This window comes from Cetorhinus maximus, chromosome 4 (assembly GCF_964194155.1).
Source record: "Cetorhinus maximus chromosome 4, sCetMax3.hap1.1, whole genome shotgun sequence".
Classification (NCBI taxonomy): Eukaryota; Metazoa; Chordata; class Chondrichthyes; order Lamniformes; family Cetorhinidae; genus Cetorhinus; species Cetorhinus maximus.
Genome location: NC_135882.1, coordinates 156,963,948 through 156,987,351, shown reverse-complemented (window position 1 = coordinate 156,987,351; position 23,404 = coordinate 156,963,948). Strand labels below are relative to the sequence as shown.

The following is a 23,404-nucleotide window of genomic DNA, read 5'->3' as shown; positions in this document are numbered from 1 at the left end:
TTACGATTGTCCCCTGCCAGTGTTGTGTGACAGCCTGACACTGGAAGCAAGAGAAATGCATTATAAATGGATTCCAGTAATTCTGACAAACGTATCTGCAGTCGAATGTGTCAGAGCCACGGGAGGGTATAATGCATTTCTTTCTGATTAATAGTAATTAGTAATTAAGTGGACGATCTACAGCAGCCAACTCTAGCACCGGCGAAGTACCACCAGCGGTGCCTGTGCAAGATCCTCCAATTCAGATGGCAGGAAAAGCGGCCCAACAACAGCATCCTCTTCCCAAACCAACTTGCCCAGCACTGAGGCCCTGATCACTCAAAACCAGCTCTGCTGGGTGGGACACGTCATTTGTATGCCTGACACCAGATGCTCCGAAGCAACAGCTGTACTCAGAACTCAGCCTTGGCAGGAGACTCCCAGGAGGACAGCGGGAATGCTTTAGCGACGTCCTCAGACCATCCCTGAAGAGACCCAACACCCATGCGCCGACTCATCGGCATCCTCAGGAACATAGGAACAAAGGAGCAGGAGTAAGCTATTCAGCCCATTGGGCTTGCTCCGCCATTCAATACAATCGTGGCTGATCATTCACATCAATGCCTTTTTCCCCCACACTATCCCCATTTCCCTTTATGTCATTGGTATTTAGAAATCTGTCAATCTCTACTTTAAACATACTCAATGACTGAGCTTCCACGGCCCTCTGGGGTAGAGAATTCCAAAGATTCACGACCCCCTGAGTAAAAAAAAATTCTCTTCATCTCGGTCCGAAGTGGCTTCCCCCTTATTTTGAAATTGTGTCCCCTGGTTCTAGACTCCCCAGCCAGGGCAAACGTCTTACCTACATCTAGCGTGTCTGTTCCTTTAACTATTTTGTAGGTTTCAATGAGATCACCTCTAATTCTTTGAAACTCTAGACAATACAGGCCCAGTTTCCCTAATTTCTCTTCACAGGACGGTCCCGCCATCCCAGGAACAAGCCTGGTATGTGACTGACCAAAATGGGAAGGCTCATTCGAGAAGGCATTGAACACATCAAGACACTTCATTGGGAATGTGCAGAGGTGAAGTTGAGGCATCAGAGGGAGCCCACAAACATTCAAAGAACCCATCTACCAACCCCTTCAAGCACTACCCGCCCATATGTGACTGAGTCTGCAGGTCGCGCATTGGACTTATCAGGCATCTCAGAACCCATTGAATTAGAGTGGAAGGAAGCCATCCGCGATCCCTAGACATCTCCTAGGAAGAAAAAAACTCGTAGTTATTATGACCTGATGAGAAAGAGTGAACAGCCCCTTCGGTTTGTTGCAATAAAAGATTTTTTTTAAATTTCTTTCCCCTGTAGATCCTTTTTCCAAATGTATTTACTTTTCAATAAGGAGCCAATAAAACCAGGTTTTTTTGAGTCAAAGAAAGAGTAAGTTTGTTAGTTACTAAACCTGAGGAAAAATAATGAAAGACATGACGACATACACATATGCACAGATCTCAGAAGTAAGAAGTTAGAGTTCAGATAAAAGCTAAAAGTATATACGATTAAGTCCTTTGCTTGTAGCGGAGGCATAGATTGTTGAACATTGTGGCTGTTTGAAGTTAACTGGTTTCCTGTAAATTCCTGGAGTTGAAGTTCAGGTAACTGCACCTTGCTGGAGATGCTCTTAGCATCAGAGAGAGAGGGAGAGATCCCTTACTGCTCTCTTCAGCAGATTTTCCAGATGACTTCAATGACTTCTGTCTGTATCTGGCTTGGCAAAACCAGTTCTTAACACTTCTGTCTGTATATTCCCAGAAAGAAATTTGACTAACATGTCTTGCAGTCATTGTTGTAGAAAAAGTAATTGCATTTTTGATCTTTCATCTCAGAAACCTTTGGCACATTTCAAGATGGTAGAAACCAACAGCAGCAACGCCTCCACAGGGGGTTTTTAGTGTCTGTAATGCCTTCCTTTTTGAGCCCCTTTTTGAAGTGGACCTTGACACCCACAGGTGTGGAATTCCATGTAAACAGTGCAATCTGTCTAGTAACTTCCCAGAAAAGTCAATTTACAATTCCATACATCAGGCGTTAGAGTCTATTATAAAGGATGTAATAATAGAGTATTTAGAAATACATAATATATTCAAGCAGAGTCAGCATGGCTTCATGAAGGGGAAATTATGCCTGACAAATTTATTAGAATTCTTTGAGGAGGTAACAAGCAGGATAGATAAAGGGGGAACCAGTAGATGTAAAATATTTGGATTTCCAGAAGCTGTTCGATAAAACCATAAGACGTAGGAGCAGAAGTAGGCCATTTGGCCCATCGAGTCTGCTCCACCCTTCAATGAAATCATGGCTGATCTGATAATCCTCAACTACACTTTCCTGCCTTTTCCCCATAACCCTTGATTCCCTTACTGATTAAAAACCTGTTTATTTCAGCCTTGATTATGCTTAACGACCCAACCTCTATAGACCTCTACGGTAAAGAATTCCACACATTCAGTACCCTCTGAGAGAAGAAATTCCTCCTCATCTCTGTCTTAAATGGGCAACCCCTTACTCTGAGATTATGTCTTCTGGTCCGAGACTCCCCCACAAGGGGAAACAACCTCTCAGCATCTACCCTGTCAAGCCCCTTAAGAATCTTACATGTTTCGGTCTGAGTTCAAGTCCCACTCCAGATCTTAAATACAAACATCAAGGCTGACACTAGTGCAGGTTACCAGGTCATTTTCACATGGCTGTTTGTGGGAGCTTGCATTAAGTAAGTTAACTGCTGTATTACGGCAATGAGAGACTTTTTAAAAGCATTTCATTGGCTGTAAAGGGCATTGAGATGTCTGGTGGCTGTGAAAAGTATGGTATAAATGCAAGTGTTTCTTTTTATGGATTGCTAACACTATTGTACTAGAGAATTAAGAATAACTGGCTGATTTAAAGGATTGACATGTTCTCTCCCTACTCCTCCCCACCCTCAGAAAGATAACATTATTGTTGGGCAAGCATTTTTAGATCCAGTTGCAGCCACTACTTCTGAGTAACATCTCTCTGTGAAATTGGTGGTCCCAGCAAATGTTAACCAGAAAAATTGTCTATTGCGAGGGGTGAGGGCAGCTTGTTGGCAACATGGTTGAATGTGGGAAGGCCTGTCAGAGCATCCTCTAATTGGGATTTTGACAATGCAACCAGTGCTCTGCTAAATGTAGAACTGACTTCAGTTATATGTGCCACATCTTGCATGACAAATATGTAAAGTGTACTTTAAAAAGACAAGAACTTGTGGGGAGAGGAAGTTTAGTTTAAATTGTCACTTTGTATTTTTAATGCTTTAATGATCTGGTGACAAGTTGATCACTTATTACTTTCTTAATCTGTGGCGTATTGTTATTTTGGCCCTGGAATTTGAAAGGGCTGAAGAGGGTACCATGCATTTGTCTATGAGAAGAATAAGCACAAAAGCAATACACTTGGCTGGATTAATGAAACATCATTTTTAAATAATACAGTCCATATATTCTTGGACAATTAACCTTTTAAAGATATATGTATTTAAGGCTAACTGTTTCGAGGCTGTTTCTGTGCAAATAAAAAATCTATTTTGTCTAGAAATCATCTTAATAAAAATTGTTAAGTAAAATCTGAAAGAAACGATACTTCATTAATGTACCTCTTTTAATGCTTCAGACCTTTTCTGCACTGGTAAACCAGTTGAGTTATCCTTGAGAATGAACATGATTCAGTGGTAACGTTCGTTCCTGTTCAGCAATCTGCTATTCTAAGCCCCACCCACATAATCTAGACTGCTGCTTCGATTGAGTATTAAGGGAGAGCTGCGTTGTTGGAGATAGTGGAGTTACTTTTAACCCTGTGAGCCTGCCTGTTACAAACGAGCAGATTGCTTACCCATTTTCCGCCCTCTCCGATTGTTAACCTTCACAGGGTTCTGCTGGCGCACGAGGTGCCTGCTTAAAGTGGGAAGGACCCCATAGGAATTGTGGAACTCCAGGCTCTATTACGTGTCTAGGAACCCGATCGAATGTGAAGTGGAGGGGCTGCTGCAGCTCCCTCCCCAGCATGGAACGTGTTGGCAACTGGTGGGGAGTGCAAAGGGAGTGCTGTTGCTAAGTCAGAAAATGTCCTTGTGGGATGAGGAGGCACAGGAGTGCAACTCTCCGTCGCAGCCTCTCCTGCATTGGATCCCAAGGTCTGCACCACCCCCCACCCCATTCCTCATTGAACTGCTGCCTCCACCTTCCTTTCAACCCGTTCCCTCCCTCCTTAAACCTCCAGTTGCCCCTTTCCTGGAAGCTGAGGCAGCCAAGTACCATCTCACCTTCCCCCTGCTGGCAACCGCTCTCTGCCCTCCTCCTACTGAGAATGGACCATTTTATTTAAATAAGGCCCGGATTGTATTTCCTTTGAGACATTTAACCAAGACCCCCTCTGTCCTCTCAGGTGAATGTAAAAGATCCCACCAGATAATTAGAAGGACAGTGGGAGTTCTCTGTGTCTGGGCCCGTGTCTCACCCAACATTACTAAAACAGATTGTCTAGTCATTATCAAATTGCTGATGGTGGGTCGCTTGCAGGATGCCATGATATCTTTTGTGGCCATGTTTGCACTGAGAGAAAATATTGGTGATGTAGAGTTCATTCAGGGAACAAAGCCCCAAGAAGCTTTTACTTCTCTTTAGCTCTGAAGAAGAGTCATATAGACTTGAAACGTTAACTCTGTTTTTCTCTCTACAGATGCTGTTAGACCTGCTGAGGTTTTCCAGCATTTTTCTGTTTTTGTTTCAAGAAGCTTTTGTCTGTTGTCATTGATCTTGCCCACCCCCATGATGACTGAGGCACATTAGTCATAAATCCCTGTTTGACCTTGTACATGCATTGAAATCACCTACGATGAATAACTTCTCATCATTTGGAATGTGCCTTAGAATGTCGTGTAGTGTGTCATAGGATTGATCTTTGACTGAGAAACTGCATTCAATGTTGGTGCAGAAGCACAGATGGTGTTGACAATGCCTCCATCAGATGATAAACACAGAGATGAGGCGTTCAGAAGTTGCTACTAGTGACTAAATTGACTGTATCAACCTGTTGCTGGCTATGATGTCTGCACCATGCTTATGGTGGCCTTCAGTGCTCTTGCCATGTCAATAGAAGTTGTAGTTCACCTCACACATAGAAGCTGTGTCGGCTGATCTGGTTTCCTGTAGAGTGGCAATGTCAACATCAAACTTGAGTAGCTCGCAGTCAATCAGTGCTGCCTTGCATACGCTTGCTGTGGAATGTGAGTCATTGTTCATGACCGAGCACACTGACATTGCAGTTTCCAAGCCAGAAACTTTCTCCTTTTCTTTCTGGGTTTGCTACCTAGCCTAGGCATGGTTTTAGGAGGTGCACACCTGCCTGGCATCTGAAAACCTCGCTCAGCCTGGCAGGCTAATATCCAGAGGAAAGGCAGAAGCCAATATGTCTGGGGCCGAGTCTGTGCACAAATTGCCTTTCTTGCTTCCATAGTGAAACAGTGAAAAGTGCTATATATGCAGGTTCCTCCTTTTCCGACAACTATATTTGGGTACCTGTGAGACATTCACGCAGGAAAAGGGGTGCAAGGCTCTGTAAGAGCCCTGCTTCACCATTATCCTAATTGCCCTATGTTTACGTATGCCTCAGGCTTGAGCATTCTGCTATCACATCCCACTCCCCTGGGATCCCCAAGAAGAACCATGGGCAACACTCAGGAATGGGTCATTGCTATTTCATCCTGTTCTTCGTGTTGTGTTCCTCAGCTATACAGGAAAGGGCAATTCCCCAAAGCTTTCCAGCTGTCTCCCCATGTGACAGCTTGTCCAAGGAGAGAATACAGAGCTTGATCATTTTTGTCTTAAATTGTAGATTGCCCATAACTAGTTTTATGTGGAAAAGACAATGCTCTGATTCTTAAACTGCCTTTGTGAACTTGATAGTAAGTTTACAGTTTATTGACTAGTTACAGGATAAGATGTACTTTAATCACCCATTGTCGGAAACATTTTAAGTTCTTTTCAGGGCTGATTCATGTATTTTTGATGTTGCCTTTATAATTGATATTTTACTGATTGTTGTCAGGGTTTAACCATGCTTTTCATGTTTGTCTGTGATTAGAGTGCACATGAATTACTTTGTTTGTAATTATCCTAATGATATACACAGATTGACGCTACTTTTATTCCTGACAATTGCTTGTCCTGACATTTGAACAGCCGCCGCTTGCAAGCTCTACTAAAAAGTTTGCAAATTCTGGCTTTCAGATTAGGAACAAATTGCGATTCTATATAATTGCATAAATCTTTATTTGGTTGCAAGGGTTTCCTGGGTTTAAATAGACTCATAGAGGTTCACAGCCCATCGTGTCTGTGCCGGTCAACAAAGATCTGACTACATTAATCCCATTTTCCAGCGCTTGGCTCATACCCTGGAGGCTATGGCAACACAAGTGAATACTTCTCAAATGTTACGAGAGTTTCTGACTCAACCACCCTTTCGGGCAGTGAGTTCCAGACTCCCACCACCCTCTGGGTGAAAAACTTTCTCCTCAACTCCCCTCTTAGCCTTCTACCTCTTACCTTAAATCTATGCCCCCCTGGTTATTGCCCCCTCTACTAATGGGAAAAGTGCCTTCCTAACCATCCTATCTAAGTCCCTCATAATCTTATACACCTCTATCAGGTCCCCTCTCAACCTTCGCTGCTCCAAGGGAAACAACCCCAGCCTATCATAGCTCAGACCCTCCAGCCCAGGCAGCATCCTGGTAAATCCTCTGCACCCTCTCCAGTGCAATCACATCCTTCCTATAATGCGGTGACCAGAACCGCATGCAGTACTCCAGTTGTGGCCTAACTAGCGTTTTATACAGTTCCAAGATTACCTCCCTGCTCTTGTATTCTATGCCTCGGCTAATAAAAGCAAGTCTCCCATATGCCTTCTTATCTACTTGCCCTTCTTCGGGGACCTGTAGATATGCACACTGAGGTCCCTCTGATTTTCAGTACTTTCCAGGGTCCTACCATTCATAGTGTAATCCCTTGCCTTGCTAGCCCTCCCAAATGCATTACCTCACACTTTTCCGGGTTGAATTCCATTTGCCACTGCTCTGCCCACCTGACCAGTCCATTGATATCCTCCTGCAGTTTATGGCGCTCCTCCTCACTATTTACCACCCTAGTAATTTTCGTGTCATTCGTGAACATCTTGATCATACTCCATATGTTTAATTCTAAATCATTTATGTACACCACAAACAGCAAGGGCCCCAGCAAAGAGCCCTGCAGAACCCCACTGGAAACAGACTTCCAGTCACAGAAACATCCCTCTACCATCACCTTCTGCTTCCTACCTCTCAGCCAATTTTGGATCCAACGTGCCACTCTGCCATCGATCCCATGGGCTCTTACTTCCTTGACCAGTCTGCCATGAAGGACCTTATCCAAAGCCTTGCTATAGTCCATGTAGACCACATCAAATGCATTACCCTCATCAACACTCCTGGTTACCTACTCAAAAAATTCAATCAAATTTGTCAAACATGACCTCCCCTGACCAAATCCGTGCTGACTATCCTTGATTAATCCATGTCTCTCCAAATGCAGATACATTCTGTCCCTCAGAATTCTTTCTAGTAACTCCCCCACCACCGAGGTTAGACTGACTGGCCTGTAATTTGCTAGGCTATCCCTTCCTCCCTTTTTTAATAATGGGACAATGTTAGCACCTCACCTGCGGCCAGAGAGGATTTGAAAATTACTGACCTACCACACGGCACAACAACTCTGTAATTATCAGCTCGAGCTCTTTAAGTGTACGCTGGAGGGTTTCAGGTGCTGTGTGTGAGGTTTGCTGTTAACCCTCTCCTGAACCAATTAAATTTCTAGACTAGCTTTGCTGCTCAGAAAAACTGTGACCTTGAGGATGAATTTATAAGTTTAGATCAGAGCAAAGTATCTTCGCGTAGTATAAATGCGTTTGTCAAAGTACGATGAAGTGCTTATGTTTCATTCCGATGCCTGAGTGGTTTCTCATTCTGATTCAAATTGCCTGTACATGCTTAACCCCCCTTACACCGGTCACCCTAGGGCTCTCTTAAAACAATGAAGCTTTAATAATACCATTTTGTGCCTCAGTTAAAATGTATCTGCTTGTTGCATTGCATCTGGTTCCGAAGAGTTGGTGACTTGGCGGGGGGGAGGAAAGTAATTACATAAAAGGCTCCCTTTTTAAAAAAAAAAGTAAGGTTGATGTAAATCTGGCATTTCATGCAAAGTCTGTGTTTCTGTCTTACTTTTAATAAAGAAGTTAATTTGAGTATCCATCCTTAAGAATGTGTGATACCACCGAATCTTATCCACCAGAGCCAAAGATTGAGATTGTTGTCGTGAATTTCAAAATGTAACTAATAATATTGTACAGGGCACACGGAGAATTTATGAGGTGTAAGTTCAGGTTGGGCTGTCAGGAATAAGCACTTGGTCAATAAAATGTGTAATTAGAAGGTTAGATTTCAATAACCGGGCAATAACTTTTGTGAAGCTGGTTGACGTGAGGCACGATCTTGATTTTATGGACATTTGCAGCATTGTGTTCTGGATGTGCAAGTATTAGACATGGGTGTTGAGTTACATTTGAAAGCCTTGAAGGGCTGTTCTCCTCCAGAGGAAATTTATTCATTCATCCGTCTGCCCATCTGGCTGTGAAGGTTACTTTGATACCCACTTTTACAGTGAGCTGAATAAACAGCATTGTGAAAGGGGCCTTTCATTTCCTCCCAGGGTCTTCCCGAGGAAGTTTGGTTCCTTGAACAAAAGAGCAGGCCCATCGCTCCATGTCAGCTGAGCGGCTTCTCATTGTAACAGACCTCGAAGCAGATCAGTAAACAGTAAACAGCTCTCCCAGATGGAGGTGCTCACCAAAAACTCCTCCCCCAAACTTTTGCTTTCTTAAGCCTGAGTTTTAGCACTTGGCTGTGTGTACTATCTAAGAGTTATGTATTTCTGATACAAAGGTTCTAAATAATGGTTCACTTTTGTATGCAATTTAAAAGAGCTACATTTTTATCTGTGGCTAAGGTTAATGAGCAGCAGATGAGAGTAAACATGAGATTAGGTCTAGTGGAAAGCTAAGGGAGTTTTCTTCTGTTTTTATTAATTTGTGGAATGTAGGCATTGCTGACTAGGGCAGCATTTATTGCCCATCCCTAACTGCCCTTGGGAAGGTGGTGGTGAGCTGCCTTCTTTAACCGCTGCAGTCCATGTGGTATAGGCACATCCACAGTGCTTGGGGAGGGAGTTCCAGGATTTTGACCCAGTGACAGTGAAGGAACAGTGATATATTTCCAACGCGGGATGGTGAGTGGTTTGGAGGGGAATTTCCAGGTCGTGGTGTTCCCATCTACCTGCTGCACTTGTCTTTGTAGGCGGTGGGGTTCACGAGTTTGGAAGGTGCTATCTTCTCCGCTTAGTGTGTTGTGTTTGCTAAAGTTGCTTATTAGACACAGTGAGGGCGTGGGTAGGGAAAATTTGTGCATTTTGAAGGGAGGATAAGCTACATGGGCTGAATAGTCCCCCTCATCTGGAGTTCCGGCCATTGACAATTATTGAGTGAAGGCGGTTATCAGCAGGAACAGGAGTGAAAGGCAGCCAGTAAGTGCAAAGGGCGTAAAAGGTGCACCACAATAAAACCACCTGCCACGAGAGGCAACTACCTGGATATCACTGAGGAGAAGTGCCTAGTGAGATTGAGGTTAGGATGTTGAGGACTATCAGTGGCAATGAAAGCTACCAATGATCCTTAATTTTTATGCCACGGAGCCCTTCCAGGCATTTACTGGGACATTAGCTGGAATCAAGTCACTGTGCCATCTTTTGATACATTAAGAAAGAAGTTGAAGATCACATGTACTCCCATGTCAACATTCATTGGACTACCAGCAACAGTTACAAAGAGATTTTTTACCAGACTGCAGCTAGAGGGGTTTATATCCTATCCACTCATCTTCCTTTACCCACCTACAAACAATTCTGTGACGTGCTTAAATGGGAATATCAACACACAAATGGTGTGTGATCTTGGCCAAAAAATGTCCTTGGAGACTACCCATAACACAATCAAATCCACACATCATTTTGAAACAGTAGGATGACTGGCTCCCTGAAGATTGAGCTACGCGGTTCGATCATGGCTGATGATGTCTCTGTGAAACCTCTGCACTCTAGCAAAGGTCTAACACACAATGAGCCCAGGATGTCAACATTATGCTTCAGTTGCTAGGGCCAGCCCAGTGGAGGGAAAAGGGCAGATGAGTTATCAACAAAGGTAAGCAACATTGTATTAACACTGAATGCTGTACAATATTACACCACACTGGGCAGAATCCTCACAACTGGCTTGGATGCAGACCAGCAGCAAAGCATGGGCAAAGGTGGCACGTGGATGCCAAAAGGAGTGAGCCGTTGAGACTAGGGTGAAAGGTGTGAGTGATGCATGTTTGCCAGTGTTTGCCTGGAGTTCTACAGCTTCTCCACTGTGACTTTCTAATGGATACATTAATAGTCTGGCCCGCTGCTTTACCTGCTTTGTTATGCTGCAAAGCTGAATGCTATTCCCTTTGGTCCACTTTCAGAAACACACTTTCCTTTTATACAAAATAAAAAATATGATTATTGAGTACAAGGTATACCAAAGCAGCATGTTTACTTAGCACACGAGGTGTTGGAGCACGTAGGCTTTCATTATTGAATTTGATGTCACCCTTCAAGGTGAACTGTTCTCCGAGATGTTGTTCTATTGCTATCTGGATTCAGCTACCTGCATTGTAACTAACCGATGCACCCAAAACAGGAGCATCTTGTGGAAGAGGTGTCAGCTCCTGTGTTCCTGCAGGGTTCATCTCATGACGACGGAGTTATCTGTCTGAGCCTAAAATACCAGCCTGTACAAAGGTTATTGGGCCTCTCCCTTTAGACTTTGTTTAGTACCTGTTAATGTTTGATTAAATAGGATTTACAGAATTGTATAGTTTTATCATCATGTTTTACTTTAATCATACAGTGTACACAATTGGTATCAAAGATTACTTTACAAGGAACATTTGACCCTGAGATTTTGAAAGAATGCACCTTTTTTGTAGATAATCTGGCTGCTTTTATGTGATTAGACAGTTTACTGACTAAACTGGTTTGGCTTTCATTGTTTTCTCCTTCAGATCTATTTGTGTCTTTGTAGTGACAGCTCGAGTATTACAAAGGCGGATTTTATTATTGTAGGTAATGTTACTTCTAATCTGGCAAGTGTGGTCATTGGAAAGAACTTATTCATGTAAAGTATTTGATCTTAGTGAAAGCTTTTGTTAAAAATTACCCCAATTAAAGTAACACACTGCCTTTTCATTTCTCAGCCTGTTAAAGGGAAAAAAAAATCCTGCCATTTCACTATTGATGAGGCAAGTGGATTGGTGCCTGCGAAACCTGGGAGCTAACATGATGTGGGACCAGAGCGTGTAGTTCGGCGACTGCCATTTTGCTCCACCCACTCCATTCCCACTAAAAGGGCAGGGTTAAAATCAGGGCCTTCAGCTGCAGTCTGGAGCCATTGAGTTCCAATCACAGTGGTTCAAGCTTTGTCGAGAACCCACGAACTCTCTGACTTTTACATTTTGTGTGTATTTTTGGAAGAAAGGCATAGGAATGCGTATGCAATACTGCAGAAGCATCATCTACCATCTGCTCAGTCAGCGACATAATTGATATCAACTCTGTGGTCCTTATGGCCTCCCTCTCCCAGGCGAAAGAAGTGGGCGGTTGGCAATAGTGAGCATTGCAAGCAAAAAACTGGGAAAAAGATAAATAAAAGGGATATTGTGTTCCTGTTGACCTTTCTGTGAGAGCAGAAATGGTGGTGGCGTGTTGATAGATCTGCAGATGTTTTCCCAAGCATGGTGCTCATTCCACTAAACTGCAACCTGCCTGTTGAGAAACATTCATTTAAATTGTTAATCTCTGTGCCGTCAGAATTGAATCAGCTTTGTTTAAGAGTCAGACAATAGTCTTAATGATGTTAATTCAAAGCTGTTCTTGGCTTTGGGAAAAAGAAATCAAAGTTTCTCGATGTCTGAATTTGAGTAAAAGCAGAGAAGTTTGTTTTTGGATGATTTCAAGTCAAAAAGACTGTTCAGATGAGAAAACAACAATCATCTGACTTGAAAGACGACGCTGAGTGCTACCGCAGTCCAGTTATTTAGCTGTGCAGCAACGCTGTACAGTTCCAATTAAGAGTAGACGTGAAGTAAATTGACTGTTGCTTAGAACAAGCTAAAACGCCGTTTTTAACATTTCTCATTGCAGATTGCAGTTCAGACTTCGTGTGAATCTGTTGACTTCCATATATACTTTTACACAACCCACTTGAATAACCTGGCATTGGTGACACAGCCACATTGAAGTTGATGCAATTTACTCGGGACAATTTTAGCCTAACACATCACTGAGAAAACCAGGAGATGAGATAAAGCATTGATTTTACACCTACCCAATACTACTCATTAACTTCAATGGCGGGGGTGTAAAACCGACGCTTTTCCCAATTCCATCACTCTCCTGAATGGCGGGATAAGTTAAAATTCCTCCCACTCGGCTGGGTGTAAAATCAATGCTCCGCCTGATTCGGTGGGTTTCCCATCTGAGAGACTAGGTTAAAATTGCCCCTAATATGGCTTTGTTGTTGAGATGATAACAATTGTAGTGTGACCATAAATGAAGTTACCAAACTTGTAGCAGAATATATTTTAACAAACAGTGCAAGTTAACAACTACATGCATTTTCATAGCACTTTATGTTCTAATCCAGAAAGCTAGTTGATAAAGTTGATAAACTGAAGCCAATCTTTAGTCAGTCTTATATATTTATTTACAGTGAAACATTACAAGCATACATCCCCTAACTCAACCAAACCACAGTTTCAGTAAGTGTCTCTTTATATGTACTCAAGTAAAACCCCCATTAATGCCCTCCACCTGCATACAATTAAGCATAATTGATATCCAGTTAACACCGTTAATGTAATAAAATGACAGAAGGCACTTCACAGGAGTCTAATCAGATAAATTTGACACCGCCGCATTAGGAAATATTAAGACAGGTGATCAAAAACTTGACCCAAGAGTGGAGGTAAGTTAGGATATGGACTGCAGAATTTTGGATGAGCTCAGGTTTATGGAGGATACAAAGTGTGACAATAGAATTCTGGAATAGTCAAGTGTAGAGATAACAAATGCATGGAAGATGGTTACAGCAGCAGAAGTGGTGAGGTGGGGCAGAGATGGACATTGGCGCAAAGGTAGCAGTAGATGAACTTGGTAATGTAGAGGATATGGAGTTGGAAGCTCAGCTCAGGTTAAAATTGGGTCCCCAGATTGTGAACAGTGGCTCAGCCTTGGGTGAGCAGGGGTGGGGGAGGTTAGTTGGGATGGATTCAGTTGGTGGCCAGGGAATGGATTTTGAGGTGGGGGACAGGAAACAATGGCTCCAATCTTCCAAATATTTGCAGTTTTAAAGTAGGGCATGAATAAGCTGTGAAGACAAGCAGAGCAGCCAGTCCTTCTTTCTGTTCTTGTCAGAATGAAGCGTGAGACATTTTGAGGCCCCAGCACTTTGGGATGACACAGTGAGATGTGTGTGCAAAGCACAGCTAAAGAGAAAAAATCCCGGGTGAGGCCTTGAACAGGTTGTCAGTGGGCCAGGATTTTCTGGGGACCCGTGCTTCCTGGGTTTGTAAGCAGCTTTCAGCAGTGAATGCACAGGGCCTTCCAATCAAAGTATGATCCCAATTTGTACATTTAGCCAGCCTCATCTGGCCGCTTTCTGGCAGGCTGCCTGCCCACTGAAACTTAGCACTAATGGGAAGGCTGAGATGTCCCACTCTGATTTCTAGCACTTTCCCCCAACCCACCCCACCCCCCCTCCATTTCTTAGGTGAGAAATCACCCCAACATGCCCGTTCCCTCCATTTCCTCTCTTAGGCAGTCCCTTGGGATTGAAGATGACTTGTTTCCATTCCGGTACAATGGGTTCTGAGATGGCTGGTAAGTCCAATGTGTGATCTGCAGACTCTCTGACGTGTGGGGTGAGTGGTGCTTGAAGGCTTGGGAGGAAGAGTTGTTTGGAGATTTGTGCGCTCTCTCCGACACCTTGCTTCATCTTCTCATGTTGCCAAAGAAGTCTCTCATTCAGTACCTTCTTAAATGAACCTTCTCCATTTTGGTTGGTCATGAGCCAGGGTCTCCCATGAGTTGGTGGGTACGTTTGACCACTTCAGGGATGGTCGGAGGACACCCCTAAAACATTTCTGCTGTCTCCCTGGGAATCTCATTCTGCAACCGAGTTCTGGGTAGAGCAGTTTCTTTGGGAGCCTGGTGTCAGGCATACGAATGACATGCCCCACCTAGAGAAGCTGGCGTTGAGTGATTAGTGTCTCAATACTGGGAAAGTTGGCATGGGAGACGACACTGCTGTTGGACTGCCTTTTTGGCCATTGTATTTGGAGGATCTTGCGAAGACGCTGCTGATGATACTCCTCTAGTGCTTTGAGGTGCCTGCTACAGCTTGTCCAAGTCTCTGAAGCATATAGGAACAGTCGGGATTGCTGCTGTCCAGTAAACCATTAATTTTAGTCTTGGGTTTGAGACTCTCGTCCTCAAATACTCTCTTCCTCCATTGGCTGAAGGCTAAGCTGGTACATTGGAGGCAATGATGAATTTTGTCATCTATGTCTGTCTCATTGAGTGTAGGCTCCCAAGTTATGTAAAATGGTCCACATTTTCCAAGATCTCACCATTGACCTTAAGTGATGGGGGAGGTGCTTTGTTGTGGGAGCTGGTTGGAAGAGGACCTTAGTTTTCTGGGTGTTTAGTGAAAGGCCTTTTTTCTCATGTTTGGGGAAGGAGTCGACGATGACCAGTTCCTGAGTGAGTGCGCACGTAGGTGTCATTTACACACTGAAGTTTAATGACCGAGGTCAGAGTGAGTTGGGATTTGGATTGAAGGCAGTATAGGCTGAACAGTTTCCTGTTTGTTCTGTAGATATCTCCACGGCTATGAGTAATTTTCTGGAGGTGAGGGACGGTATTGCAGTGAGGAAGATGGAGAAAAGGGTTGGTGTGATGGCAAAGCCTTGTTTGACCCCAGTCTTCACTGAGATAATGTCGGTGGTGGTTCCATTTGTGAGGTTCATGGCTGGTATGGCATTGCAGAGTTGAGAGAGGATGGTAATAAAGCCATTTACAGTGGTTGGTGCTGTTCCTTGCATTTTTCTTGAATTTGCTGCCCAGTGAAGATTATGTGCTGACTGATCCGCTGAATGTTGCGGAGATCTTTTTAAATGAAGTATCTTACCTTCTTTTCAAACTTGGCTCAGCTAATGTAAAGCCTTTGTGGAATTCTTACCTAATGTGTGATAATGATCTGCCCTCAAGGATTTTCTGTGGCTTTGGCTTAAAAACTATTAACATAGTAGACAGTCTGTCCGCCATTGGGTACGGTGACTCAATGGTAAATGTTTTGACTCAGCTGAAATTGAAGCTAACTTGGTTTCGTCATGCATTTTAAATCTCCTCAGTAGTTTCTTAAATTGATATCCTAATATTCTTGTTTTAGAATTTGCTTAAATCAATTTGTGGTCATTTTCTTCATTGTGATGAACATTCAGTTGTATACTTTCAAATGCTACAAGATAACTTGAATCCAAATCAATGTATGATTTTCCTGTGTGAATGTTTTTGTGCCCATGTATGAATGGACATGTATACTGATAGTCTTGTGAATTGTCAGTGGCACTGTCTTTTGCACAAGAACTGTTTCCCTCCTTGCTGATTGGAGAAGGTTGTGCAGAAAAGCATAACCCATTTCGTTGCTAATCTATTACCCCCTGATCTCTCAATTTTGTCACTTGCCTTCAGTGCTTCATCTATTCTAATGTAATCTTTGGTTTTAAAATAGTACAACTAAGCTGCGTAGTGGTAACTATAATGCGTGAAAAATGTGTGCAGAGTTTTAAGCTGTGAGATTCTGTATTTTTCATCCCAAGTATTAAGAAGTTATCCCTTTGGGGTATGACACTGGATAACCGCTTCTGAAAGTCTTGCAAAAAGCTTGTTGGGGCAATGCTGGTTCATGTGAGCAAGAGTCATACATGGTGATTAGTATTTCCAAGTTGAAGCTATTAGATACGAACTGTTATGGACAATAAAACCATTCCATTTTCAGCCCAGGAAACTATGCACAAATTCAGGATTGAGACATGAAAGGCTCCGAAATGAGATTATTCTTTTAAAAGCTATTTTAACAGAGGCATTGTAATAAATGTATCAGTGCACACATTAAAATTCAGAGAAAGAAAGAACTTGCATTTATATTGCACCTCTTACAACCTCAGGCTGTTCCAAAGTGTTTTACAGCCAATGAAGTTCTTTTTTGAAGTGTCATCACTGTTGTAGTGTAGGAGTGAATTCCATACAGATCCTTACTGAATTTACATACTAGCGTCCCATGGTGTTATTTTAAGGCCAGTGATCAATAAGTGGATTGCTTGATAGGATTATAGAGGCAAAAAGTCCCTGGGATCAAATAGAAACCAACCGAATGATGTGATAGGGGAGCTGCATGTTCTCCTGGATAGTGTGTTAAGAGTGAGTTTTCCACATCCACATCTGTTTTGTGATCTTGTAATGATCCTCATTTAAGCAAGTAATCAGTCCTGACGTCTGGAAGGTACCTTTCATGAAACAAATGTCTCCATTCAAAGTGTCCCCAGTAATGATTGTCAGCTTTGATTTGGAATTGGGAGGGGGTGGGGAGCAGCACAGTAATTGGTTGTGTTGAAGAGTCACAGAAAATTACTGTATTGGACACAATTCTATCTTTCACACAGCACTAATGACAACTTGAAGTTATACAGCACCTTTAATGCAGTAAAGCAACTCATGTTATGTCGCAGATAAAAATCGACTTGAGATCTATGATCGTCTGTTGCTGGGGCCAACCTGACCCCCTTGGGAGCAAAATCTGTCTGTTTGCACCTGGGGCACCATAGAGAGCACAAAATCATTGGAGTAAAGACATTGTGACTGCTCTGGGCGGGGTGGGGGGGAGGGGAGCGGGTGCAGGGTAGGGGTGTACAAAGTGAGTTAGAAGAGGAATGGGGTCCTCCAGATGCTCAGATGAATGAACAGGGTTAGTGAGTGAACCACGAAGACTGCACAGACTCTGGTCAGTTTGATCTTTGCTCTATAGTCAGTGATGAGCCAGTTGTTCTCAGCTGGTGAAGGTGTTACCATTGGCACCACAATCACTGGAAGCAGACAATCTGACATAAATTAGGTCACTTTGTCCAATTATCAGGAGGCGTCAAGAATCCAGAGGACTATCCGCCAGTGCAGGAGGATGAAGGGAGGAAAATTGGTGGAGAAAATAAAGATATGGAGGCAGCTTCTTAGTAGCTGTTGACTCAAGAATGTCATTGGTCATAGTCTGAAATGGCAATTCCCCCATCAGTTCCTACTTTATTTTAATTTTCTCTTTTATAGAGGTAAACCACAATATATCCAGCAGTAAAGCTAAGACGGCTTAATAAGATGCACTTGGTAAAATACCATAGAAAACATTAAATCTGCAAGGACCAAGAACAACTTAATAAACTGCGCTTGACAAAATACTAGCCCAGGCTTAAATTGAATCCTGCATCTGGAATTATGGGAGGAAAATAACCTTAATCGAGTGTGCTGCCCATCCCAACATCCCACCCCAAGCTAACCAAACCCCTGGAGTGATGTCAACAAACCGACGTCATCGCTCCAGTCTCTGATAACACGAAGGTGTGCGGGTTCCGACATCAGCAGCCCACCCGTCATTTTGAAATGATTAATTAACGAGCTATTAACTCTGTCAACAACCCAATCGTCTGCAGTTTTTTTTTGTTGCCCGCTGCATTTTTCGGCTGTCGAACTTAAAGCTTGGGAGTGTTTTATGCTAGTTAAAGTGAGGCAGCACAAGGGCGTGAGAAAAGACCTGGCATGGGGGCTCTGGTTAAATGTAGCGGCAGATTCTGCTGGGAAATGTGGCAGCGTCTGTTTTTTTTTCTTTTTTTTTGAGCCTTCAATGAATAATAAAGACTAGACGCTGAGAGCGGGCGCCATTTACAATTCCTGCTCTTACCCCTCTGCCACGTGACATCCCGTCCAATGGTGCCGATTCTCAGAACCCGCCCAGGTGTGATTCACATTCCTCTGTGAATGGAGCTGCGACAAAAATTCGTCACCACGCTGGGCCGAAACGTCCGAGGAGTGGGAATCGCCATTGGATTGCCACTTCGCTCATGCTTCTTTTTTTAAGCTTACACTGGAGCCCAGCCTTCCTAACCAGGCCTCTTCAGAAATGTGGAGCGTACTTGTTCTCGGAGTCCTTCTTCATAGGACAGGATCGTCGGGGAGGGCCAAGCCATGTCCCCATTTTACGGCACTAGCTGCCGTACTTTGGTAAGTCTTCATTCACAAACACACTGAAAAACTTTGGGGCATTTAAATAGCTTTTCAGTGTGTGAGTGAATGAAGACTGTGAGGTGAGGCAAGTGGGTAAGGTGGCAGGGTGGAGGGTGGCAGGATGGGCAGGGTGACAAGGTGGATAGGGTGACAGGGTTAGTGGTTGGCAGGATGGGCAGGGTGACAAGGTGGGTAGGGTGGCAGGGTTAGTAGGTGGTAGGGTGGCAGGGTAGGTAGGGTGACAAGGTGCGTAGGGCGGCAGGGCAGTAGGTGGCAGGATGGTGTGGTGTCAGCTGGGTAGGGTGGCAGGATAATAGGTGTCAGCTGGGTAGTGTGGTGAGATTGGGCTGGGTCAAGGAGGGAATCGGAAGGTGTTGGGGAGTGGGAGTGTCGGGGGAGTTGGTGGGTTGGAAGAGTCGAGGGGAAGTCAGAGGATCGGGGCTCGTAGGGTTGGGCGGAGTCAGGGGGTTGGGGTGTAGTCAGGGGAAGATTGGAGGGGGTCAGTGTGTGAGTGATTATGTACACTTACCCAGGAGTTGGAACTTTTTTTTCTGTCTAATATTTTCTGGGTATGTATCTAAGTGAGTCAGAATCATCCGAAGTCTCTGACTAACTCAGAGTTGGAGAATTTTTTGGAGGGTTCCGGATGCAGGAGAATTGCCCATCAGAAGTCCAGACTTCCTGGACAATTCCCACATAGTCAGTGCGTTGGGGCTTCTGAGGGGTCCCGTAGCGCATCTTGGGGGTATGGCTGGCGTACGACCATTTGGAGACTGGAAGTTCTGGGCCAATTTCTTTTTATATTAACTCAAAGTCACAAGAGCTGACTATATTGTGGAATCTAAACACAGGCATGAGAAACTGGCCCTGATAATAATTGCAAGGCTGGAACGGAGAAAGGGGAAGGGTTTGTGACCAGGAAGCAAGCTTCCTATTAACCTAGAGTTAGCCTCCTTCCCACTGGACAGCCACTAATTGGCCATTTGGCGCTTTATTGGATGCGCAGAGAAGGCGAGGGCGGGAACAAGCTGACCCCTCAGTTTCTGTACCGTCTCCTTCACCCCGAGGAGAAACATAACATTCAGCCCTATGTTCCTCTGCTCCTACACAGTTGGAGCAGTTTGGGTAATTCAGTTATTGAACATTTGCCTCTATTAGTAGTCTAACACTGAAGCATTGATGCACAAGTGCATTTGCAATTTCATTCATATGGAAATTTGGCTCGACTTGAAGCAGTGATATTCAGTGACAATTCTTTTAGTCATGTATTTCTAACATGGTCATATTACGATGAAAATAATACATGCACTTAAAACTCTGCATTCATAAAAAGAGCATTGTGAGAGAAAAATCTTCGATATTTTCAAATCTTCCAACAAGATGTTTGCTAGACATGAAAATCATTAGAGATCTGGCTAAAAAGTGGTGTGTGGAATGCTGAACCTGAAATGCAGCAGTTTCTTCTGGCTGTTGTAGTAAAAAAAGCATTACGTCAAAAAATAAAATCACCAAATTTGTTACCCATTGAGCATTTTCACTCAAGTCATTTTAGAACATTCCAACAGTTGTTTGCTGTGCATCTCTCACCACTTCACATTATACTGCACAAGGATTTCCTGGTGTCATGTTTAATTCAGTTGCCCTGCGTTGGCGTCCTTTGACGCTCTTAATCTTTTTTTTAGTGTTTTTGAACGGATTCAGCTGTTTGGTTTAATTCTTTTTGGAAGTTACTGAAACCTGGTAGCTGCATTTTCGGTTATTAGTTACGAAGGAGAAAATTGCCACTTCAGCCTGTGTGACGTGGATTTTCACACAGATTGTGAATCGACTAGGATTTTAAGAAAAGGCGCGCTTGCACCAGAGGTCAAATCAAAAGCAGCCAGTTTTGTAAAAGAAAATCTTGTGCCGCAGCCCATTAAATCATTGATTTAGTAATTCAGTCCAGTTGAAAAGTGGGAAAGAATTAACATCAAAGTGATTAGGAGTTAGCCTGCCTGATGTTAGCGATCTGCCCACTCTGCTGGGTAACTTAGCAACATCAGTTGATATGATCTTATTTTAATTCAAATTAAAGTGCTGTTTCTTTAAAGCTATGAGGTCTGTTTTGTATTTTACTGCTTACACATACCTAGACCTTTGTCCCAACTTCAACCTACAACTGGAGCTTATCTACATGGGCAGAAAACACTTCTGCCAACCATTAAATCACACTAAATGTGCCTCAGCTATGACCGTCTCATCTCTGACCCCTCCCCTCTCCCCCACCCCCAACCCCGCAGTCCCCCCCCTGTCGTCAAACAACCCGCTGCGTTCACTAACTGGATATACACATGGTAGGCATTGTTTGAAATATTATCGAGTGCAAAACACCCTTGGAGCCCTGACCCAGGAAAGCTACTGCCTTCAGGAAAAGAGTGGGATGAGCAGCTGAAGTACAAAATGAATTAAAGAAAGCCCTTTGAAAAACCATTTAATGATTTTAAAAACATTTCATGATTATTGTAATGCAATTTTTCTTAGCCGAAGGAGCTGATTAATTTTGATTAATCCGTCTCTGGCTATTTGATAAAGTATTCCTTTACATTGCGGTTAGTCTCACAGTAAAATTGGTGCTAATAGATTTTTTTTCTCTCTTTTTGCTGAGCCAGCAGGAGGAATAAGACCAAGGAAGCAGTGGGTTGTAGTCTCTACGGCCACACCAGAATCTTGCCCACTCCGGCACTGCCCTTATCGGAGTTTGTGGGGCAGGTGGAAAGGGTCTTTACTTGCGTGGGATCACCATGTACTTGCAACACTGCTCAGTGGTCAACTGTTTCTTCTCAACTCCTCACAATGTCTGGCTCACTCCCCTCCCCCAGTGGGATACTCTGCAACCCTCTCTGTGATGTCTTTTTTAGCGAGCAACACCCCATGCAGGTCTCATGGTGACAGTCACATAAATGCCCGTCTGTCCCCCTGACTATGGACTCTCCTGGAACAACTGCTTTTCTGCTCATTGCCTCGTGTGTGTTCCCTTGCCCATTAGTGCCATGGGCTGAACTGCACTCCTACAGGTTTCAAAAGGATTTAAATAGTCAGGTGTAAGATTAGATGAAACCAGCTTGATATAATCTATTGTTTTCCATCCGTAACATGTTTACAAATGTGATTTACCTTATTCTCGTGCCATGATAACACAAATACATTAGTGACAATCCATTTACTAAAGCAATTGTGATTAAACAGTAAAAACCCTGCCAATTGAGCATATGTACTTTGCAAATTAGGTTGCATTCACTTTGTTTATCTACAAATATATATCTAGAAGCAAAATCTTTCAGTTAAAACGCCAGAGGAAATGCCCTCTTACCCAGCTGTTAACACTATTTCTTGTGAATTCCATGAGGAATGATTGTGGTAGCTGCTTCACCTTTTCAGCTGAGTACAATCGCCAGACTGCAGCGCATGATTGTTTGGCTGTCGCTGTTTATAAGGACTGCATTCCTCCTTTTGTTGCTAGATAGAGTGTCACATTCCAGTGAGCCTTCCCTGCTGATTTAGGCTGTAGGGGGGAAGTAACTAACTCCATGGAGAGCAATTTGGAGTGGGATAAGCCGAGAACCCTTGAGCAATACTGTAGGGAACTTGTTGACTGGCGCTGATTCAGAAAGTGAGGGCTGGGGAAAATAATCACTCCAGAGGGGCTAATGCAGCAATATTCAACGTTAGGTCACGTTTTGGTAGTGGAAAGGGTGACTCTCGACTTCTCCTGACTATGTAATTGAGTTTACAGCTTTCCAACTGCTGGATCAAAAGGCATTTGCGCTGTTGGAGCAACTCTGGATGTGCTTGCAACACTTTCCTTCGAAAAGTCTTCACTCAACTCAAGGCGGAGTTGGACAAGATTTTTGATTGACAAGGGAGTTAAGGGTTATGGGGACCGGCAAGAAAGTGCTATCAGGGCCACAATCTGACTGCCCATGATCTTACTGAACGATGGAAGAGGCTAGCTGGGCCAAACAGCTTGCCGCTGCTCCTATTTTTGATGATCTTATTCATTTTTACTGACATTCCTGATATTCATTCCTGGTTTAATTGATAAGATTTTGTTTAAAGAAAGCCCTAGTAGTGGTGTTCTCCCAACACATTTGGTGTTGAGTGTATGGTCCTGTGTAGAACAGAGTCATAGGAACCAGGCTATATCCAGGTTTAATCTCTGTGCAGTACTCAGTTAGCTGTTCTTGACTTGGACTCCAATTGGAACTTGTTCCAATTGATCACAATACTCTTGTATTGGGAGGAAAATAAATCCAGTCAGGGTTCCAATCCTGATTACAATGCAGTGATCCTATGTAGGTTAGTGCTGGAATATGATAGTTGGATGAAGACTGCAATGAATGTGATAAGTCTCTTGATCGAGTAGACTGCTCATTCCTATTGTCTGGGTTGCTATATTAAGAAATTTGCTTGATACAGGTAGAGGACAGATCTGGGTCATTGGTCTGTGTCCATAAACTATGTATAGAAATGTCCGTGTAGAACTGTGCCCATAGAACTATTTGTAGAATGGTGTTGTTGCCTGTTGAACGGTGCCTGTATTATGGTGCCTATAGAACCGTGCGTGTATCATCACTTTAAGGAGAGGAGGAGAGAAAATTGGAGAAATAAAAAACAACAGGAGTTTCACATTCAAAAACAGAAAATGATGGAAAAACTTAGCAGATCTAATAGCATCTGTGGAGAGAAAAAAAAAAGTTAACGTTTAGAGTCCGTATGACTCTTCTTCAGAGACTCTTTGAGTCGAATGGACTCGAAACGTTAACTCTGTTTTCAGATCTGGTGAGTTTTTCCAGTATTTTCTGTTTTT

General features: G+C 43.3%; 1 protein-coding gene across 1 annotated transcript in view; it reads left to right on the top strand.

Annotated features, from left to right (window-relative positions):
- Positions 1–23,404, top strand: part of lama1 (laminin, alpha 1) — a 327,154-nt gene that overhangs the window by 14,994 nt on the left and 288,756 nt on the right. The gene's annotated exons all lie outside the window — the stretch shown is intronic.